Genomic DNA, 7,370 nt, shown 5'->3' with positions numbered 1-7,370 from the left:
TGGCAAAAAGGTAGCAGAGGATTTTCAGCTGATATAGATAACCCAAGTTATGGATTAGAAGTTGGATAAGTTTGAGTGGGGAAAATTGTAAAGATAAGCAGGGTGTTGGTGATAAATTAAGGGAATTTCAGGCTGATATAGATGAGTCAAGTTATGGATTAGAAGTGGGGTAAGGTTGAGTGGGGAACATGTGGTAAAGGACAAAGGGGGTGTTAGTGAATTCAATGGTGGAAAGCTGCTGTGCCAAACTACATCCTGTCTGCATGCTACCAAGGGTATTTGCAAGCTGGACATGTGTATACCAATAAGTGGTGGAGGTATTGTCATTGAACTGAATCAAAGTTGTACCTCCAGACAATCATACCACTGGTATGGTATCTGCCTTTCAGAATAATACCATATGGTATGTGGATTCCAAAGCCATACCATTCCATACCATCATACCACATGGTATGGTATCCATCTTTCAGAATAATACCATATGGTATGGTAACCATTCCAGACAATCATACCATATATGGTATGTGAATTCCAAAGTCATACCATTCCAGACAATCATACCACATGGTATGGTATGGTATGGTATTGTCAGTACTTTACACTCCCACTGTTTGTCCAACGGAATCCGACAGACTTTCAACGGACCCTGCCATTTCCGATGGACTCAGTGGACAGTCTGTCGGAAGACCGTTGGATTCCATTGGACATGACTGGATTCCGCTGCTAGTCCAGGCAAAGTCCAATGAAAGTCTGCTCAAGCCATTTAGAAGCAAGAAATGGTTGGACTGGCTGGAATTCTGTGTCCGGCGGATGTCTGATGGACAGAGGCAGAAACCAGTCATAATTGCTAAGTTCTCAGTCTGCTGGACTTCCACTGGACTTCCAATGGACTTCCAATGGACTTCTAAGCAAAAAAGGTGCAACTTCCAACAGACTTTAAGTGTTCAGTCTGCAATTCTTATAAGTAAATCTAAACAAGTCAGGCCCTGGTCAGACCTTATGCTGAATTCCTTAAGACATTGAGATTTCAAAAAACAAAGTATATTTAATAACTACATAAATTAATTTTACTACATTCTATGTTACAGAGAAGGGGGAGGGAGTGGGGAGGGACAAAAAGTGAGGGGGGAGAGACAGAAAGGGAGGGGGGAGGGAATGGTAAGCAGCAAGGGAGGAGGAGGGAGTGGGGAGGGAGTGGTGAGCAGCAAGGGAGGAGGAGGGAGTAAGGGAGGGGGGAGGGAGTGGTGAGTAATGGTGAGGAGAGGGAATGGTGAGTAATGGAGGGGGGAGGGGATGGTGGGCATTGGCTGATAGAGGGGGAGGGAATGGTGGTGCTGGGCCCTCATCCCCGTTCACGCATGGTCGTTGCCGCGCATCGTCGACGCGTCATTGCATCGTGTCATGTTGCCGTCCTCGCGTCGCGTGTTTTGTCGTCGTCCTCATGTTTCGTGTTGTCGTCCTCGCATGTTGTCATCGTTGTCGTCGTTGTGTTATGGGTGGTGCCAGGTCGCCGTTGCCATTCGTGGGGTGTTGGTGGGCCGTTGTGGCTGTTTATGGGTGCTGGTGGGCGTCGTGGGCTGTTGTCCCCCTTCGTTGTCATGTCGTCCATGTCGTGTGTCATCCACGTTGATACGCTTTGCACGGGGATGAACGTGAAAGTGTGAAACATGCAAACAAGGATCAAGCGCGTTGGGGGAAAACCCTAAACACCAAACACTCACACACACACACACACACACACACACACTATCACAATCTCGGTGCAAGAGTTCGAGGGCCTTTGGTATTAAGAAATACCACTTTTGTTTTCTTAGGTTTAAGTCTCAAGAGTTTTCGTAATAAAACCGGGTTTTATTATTGGGTGTGGTATTAGAATAGTTCAATAGAACAAAGTATGTCTTTCAGGGATTCTGGTTACTCAAATGCAAAGTTCTCGCACACAGACTTCTTTATTGACACGAAACATGAATTTATCGGACTTTTATAACTCCCTTGAGTTTTTATTATGTCACTACGCTCCAAAACAAAGGGTACGAGTATGCTGTCTCGTCTGAATGATACTGTGCTTAAAAACCTCTTATTCAAGTCTCCAAGTAAGCTGACTCCCAAGCATGCTGGCTTCGTTCACACTGTACTTTTCTGACCACGAAGAAATCTCCTTTAATTGATTACAACTGTCCACCTCCTAAGTCTCTACTTGGAGTGCAACTAGCTGGTCAACGGGGGACGATTGCTTGCCCTTTTGACCTGCCAGTGCCCTCCTTTTATACTCCAAAACTCCTATCTACGCTTTTACATGTGTTTTTCTATGGTTTATATCGGTCCGAAATTACAAATGGAATATAAATAGCTTTTAATAATCATGTGGTATAGTTTTATAGTGTCTTTCTTTGATACACTACAGTTTTTGTAGTGTTGGTATCTTTCTCTTATGAACGCATCAGTATTTGATGTGTACATTTAATAGTCCGGCTTTTAATTATCCTTGGCCCGGACCGGTTCCTTATGCTTCTTTTCTCTTGGCATCAGTTACCAATTTGACGTATCATGTCATTTTAGCAATGGCCGGGCCGATACATATGCAGCATGCTGCCGGCTTCTTTATTTCCGGAGGTTATTTGATTAAAATGCCTCGGCTCGGTTTCCATATCATATGGAGATCGGATGGTACTCCGAAGGACTTCAAATGACTTTCTTAGTTATCAGGGGGTCTCCAGATTGGATTACCTAATGTCTTTCCAGGTGCGCATTTCATAGCATCTTGGACGATGCTATGCATCACTCTCTGATGCATACGCGGGAATTGCCGTACTTGACACTTTACATGGCCGCAGGCCACGCTTGGTCCTCATACATACACTACATGGTCGCAGTATAGTCTTTCTAGTAGTAGAACATTATTTCACAATGTCCACATACAGTTTATCCTCTAGAAGTCTTGGAAGTATTTATCGCAGGATAAAAGTCCGAGTTTCCATATTAAAAATCCATTACATGTTTCTAAACCCTTGGTAGTAATGCAATCTTGTCCCTGTGTTGGGTGGTTTACTCTAGAGCTTCTCTATACTCTATTTCATAGTGGGTGAATCCTAGATAGGCTCCAAGTATAATGTCACGGCGCATACTGCTGCCAGCTCCAAGGCCTTAGTCCTATGTTCAGACTCGACGCATGTGCACTTTTAGTCTACTGAACCGGGTATGTTCAAAGACTCTTATATCATTGCAATTCGTATATAGTGTATGTACAGAGAAGACCATGTTAACGGTAAAATCGCGAAAATCGGATTTTATACGGCTGAATACTTTTCACCCGTATCAACATTGCATGTCGTTGACACGTCATCGTGTCGTCGTGTCATCCGCATCGTGTCATGTGCCATTGGTGGGTGCTGGTGGGCATGGTGGGCCGTCGGTGCGTGTCGTCGTCTGCTGGTGGGTCAGATGAGGTAGGTTGGGGTGGGGGTGCTCACCAATGAACAACAATGAACAACAAATCAATCAGATTTGTTGTTCGCTGTTTGGTTGCCACGTTGATGTTGGCGACGTGGCACCTGGAACTCGTGCCAGAGGCTGGAAAGGGTGGGGATGGGGACTCACTCTGGTAGACGTTGTTGCCGTCGGATGACGCTGGATTGTCGTTGTCGCTGGGGATGGATGTGGTTGAGGAAAAGAGACGTGGATCATTGATGATGGCCAAATCAAGCATCAGCGTTTGCTGATGACCGTTCTAGGAAAGCGGTCAAACAGTAGGTATGTATAGCACCAAGTACTTACCTATGTCAAAGGCATCTTGGTGCAGCTGGTTTAGCATTGTGTTCCATATGCTTGAGCTCCTAAGACTGAGTGTTCAATTCCCCGACATTGCATTTTTTTTTACATTATATAATAATAATAACAACAGTCTGTTGGAATTCCATTGGACTTCCATTGGATTTGTCTGCTGGAATTCCGTTGGTGCTTGCCTGTCATTTCCATGGACTGGCTGCTAGTTTGCTGTTAGTCCATCGGAAGTCCATTGGAAAAGTCCAACGGACTCAGAGGTCCGACCAGAAATGCTTGGAAAAGCTTCGGACATTCACCGGAAAATTGCTATAGTTGCAAAGCAGAAAAGATGTCTGTTCTGAATACCCTCAGTCCGATGGAGTCCGGCCGGAGTCCGCTTGGAAAAGCAGTGGCAGCGTAAAGACCTCGGTATTGTATATGATCTCTGGTATAGCCTCATACCATATCTTTGGTACCAAACCCCATTCCAATCTGTATACCAAATAACAGTAATACCATCAGTATGGTACATCTTAAATTTTAACAAGTCCAAGCAGCATAGCACAAGTATTCCAATGGCACATTGATAATTCAACCAAGTCTGCGCAGCATACCAAAGTTGAGACACCTTTGATCCACAACAGTGAAACCACAAGGTCTACATGATCCTAACTACCAATATATCCGGTGACCAGCACTGAAGAGTACTAAGTACCACAAAACCCTATGTACTAGATAATGTAGTAATTCTAAGTCCCCCAAATGAACCTGCATGACAGAACTCCTCAATACTTTACCATCCCCCACATAATCCACATGGACTCCACTGGATTCCACTGGACTGGACTGGACTGGACTGCCAATCACAAAACTGGACTCCACTGGACTCTCCCAACACAAAACTGGACTGGACTGGACTGAACACACAACTGGACTGGACTGGACTGGACTGCCACAGACCTTAAGCTAGACTTAGATTTCAGAGCAAAAAGAAAATTTAAGTATATTTAATAACTACATAAATTTAATTTAATACATTCTATATTACAGAGAGGGGGAGGGAGTGAGGGAAAGGAAGGAGGGAGTGAAAGGGAGGGGGGAGAGAGGAAGGGAGGGGGGAGGGAGGGAGAGGGAGTAAAGGGGGGAGGGAGTGGTGATCAGGAAGGGAAAGAAGGAAGGGAGGGGGTGAGAGTGGTGAAGGGGGAGGGACTGGTGAAGAGGGAGGGAGTGAAGGAAGGGGAAGGGGGGAGGGAGTGGAGGGGAGGGGTGGTGTTGCTGGGCCCTCGTCGCCGTTCGTGTGTGGTGACGCTGGGACCTTGTTCGTTGTTGTCCCATTGTCGTCACCCGCTCTTCACGTGTCGCCCCCTCTGCGCATGTCATTGTCGTTGCACGTTGTGGGCCGCTTTGGTGCTGTGGCAGTGGGCGGTGGTCATTTTTTGTTGGCCGTCGTTGTTTTTTGTGGGCGGTGGTCGTTTTTCATGTGACGTGGCAGTGGGCGGTGGTCGTTTTCCGTGGGCACTCGTTGTTATTCATCAGCGGTCGTCCTTTTTTGTGTGATGTGGCAGTGGGCATGGACATGTGGTGGTCGTTGACATGGGTGTGTCATCGTCGTCTTCGCTTGTTGTCATCATCGTGCTTGCGTGTCGTTGTGCTTGTGTTTCGTTGTCATTGTGTTTCGCCGTGCTCGTGTTTCGTTGTTGTGCTCATGTGTCGTCGTTGTCGCCGTCCTCGCGTGTTGGTGTCGTCATCCTCATGTGTCGTGCATGGGTGGTTGTTGGCGTTGGTGGGGTGTAGCGTGCCTGTCGTGGTGAGAATGGAGGAACGCGGTGGTGGGGCATATGTACCCCTTGCCCATGACATTGCCACGTCATGGGCGTTGTCCCTCGTCGTGTGTGTCGTTAGTGTGGGCGTCATGGGCGTCGTTAGTGTGGGCGTGGGCGTCGTGGGCAGCGTTGAGATGGCAGGGAGGTGAATGGGTGGTGGTGGTGGAAGGGAAAGGGAAGGTCACGGTAGTGTGACCATGCCACAAACAGGAGACGTGACGATATGGCACGCCCTCAAGTAAGTCATGTGACATCACCCCGCAGACTGAACAAAATCATGAATCCTTATTGCAGCTATCACTGACCTATACTAATATGTAAATTATTACTCTTCTATTCATATTTGTATTGCATAGTCTATTTTCGCTTTTTTGTAGTATTCATAATTAATAATAATAACTAATAAGCAGTAATGCACTGGAATCACTGGAATCCACTGGAGTCCACTGGAGTCCAGTGGACTATGACTGGACTCATAGTCGACTGGACTGGGACTGGACTCAGGAAAGTGGCTTGTAGTCCAGTGAGAGTCCAGTGGACTGGACTGGACTGGACTGGACTTGAGGCCAGTGGACTGGGCATTGTACAAGCCAATCTGGCCTAGCAACTGGGCCACTGGACTCCACTGGACTCCACTGGAATCCACTGGAATCCACATGGATTACATGGGGGATGGTAAAGACAATTCTGTCACTTATAGGCCAACAAAACAGCAGATGTTGAGGAACAACTCACAGGAAGATGACATTTTCTGGTTGATGGCAACTGTCTGCTAAATCAAGTGTTGAATGTGAACGACAGGGCATAATGAGGTGATGGGTAGCAACACTCACAAGCAAGCTGAGAGGCGCTGGGCTCCAGTGACCTTCATGTGAAGTGTAGTGACAGTGGGTAGAGTAGAGGCTGAGATCAGTGGGTGCATGATCAAGGCATGCTGAATCTGTTATGTAACACATAAAGCAATGTAAGGATCTGGCAACTGTCTCTCAATGGGCAAAAGACCATCTTTTTTGAGGCTTGCAATGGTTTTGCAACACACAGGAAAATATTTTGGCAGGGGAAATCCGTGGTGTTGCATTCAAAAGACAGTCATGCCAGAGAAAAAGACAGTTTCTGCTAGGGTCTTGGCACAATTTGGGCAACAGGGTGAATTACAGGGATGATCTCATACATATTAAATGCCAAGCTCCAGGGCCCCCTACTGATGGCATGAGGCTGAAGTGTGTTGTGCATCCTTTCAAGTATAAAGCTGCACCATCAGATTCCATAACACCCATCAACCAAAACATTCATACCAATTGTCCCTCTCAAGCTGCAAGCCTCCCATCACAAGCCAGTTGCCTGTTTTCCTCTCCTCTTGCATTCAAGCACGATTGTTAAACATCAACAATGGCCCCAATGATCTCAGATGTTGGCCCTGCTGTCGTGGTCATGGCCCTCACTTGAAAAGCCTCAAATCCTCTTCTGCAACCGATTAGGTGAGTTGTATGGCATAAGTTTCTTAGTCTGAACCGGTATCATGGACCACAAAAGACCAGTCCTAGGTGGTTCGTTTGGTTCCCTCAATATCTGGGTTGGTCCTGGACCGGTTGCAGTCCATGGTTGCGCGTTTTCAGGGCAAAAAACTGGACTGAACTGAACCTTTAAACACTAAGCAGGATCCTCATTATCTTGAATTTCTTGGCTTAAGATCATATTTCTTTTTGTGGGTATATATAAATGACCCTGACATGGACCCTGAAGGCAGTGCCTCATATTGTATACACTGCATATACCAACTCTATT

The sequence above is a fragment of the Laccaria bicolor genome, genomic scaffold, assembly GCF_000143565.1.
Source record: "Laccaria bicolor S238N-H82 LACBIscaffold_65 genomic scaffold, whole genome shotgun sequence".
NCBI lineage: Eukaryota > Fungi > Basidiomycota > Agaricomycetes > Agaricales > Hydnangiaceae > Laccaria > Laccaria bicolor.
This window is presented reverse-complemented; position numbering follows the sequence as displayed.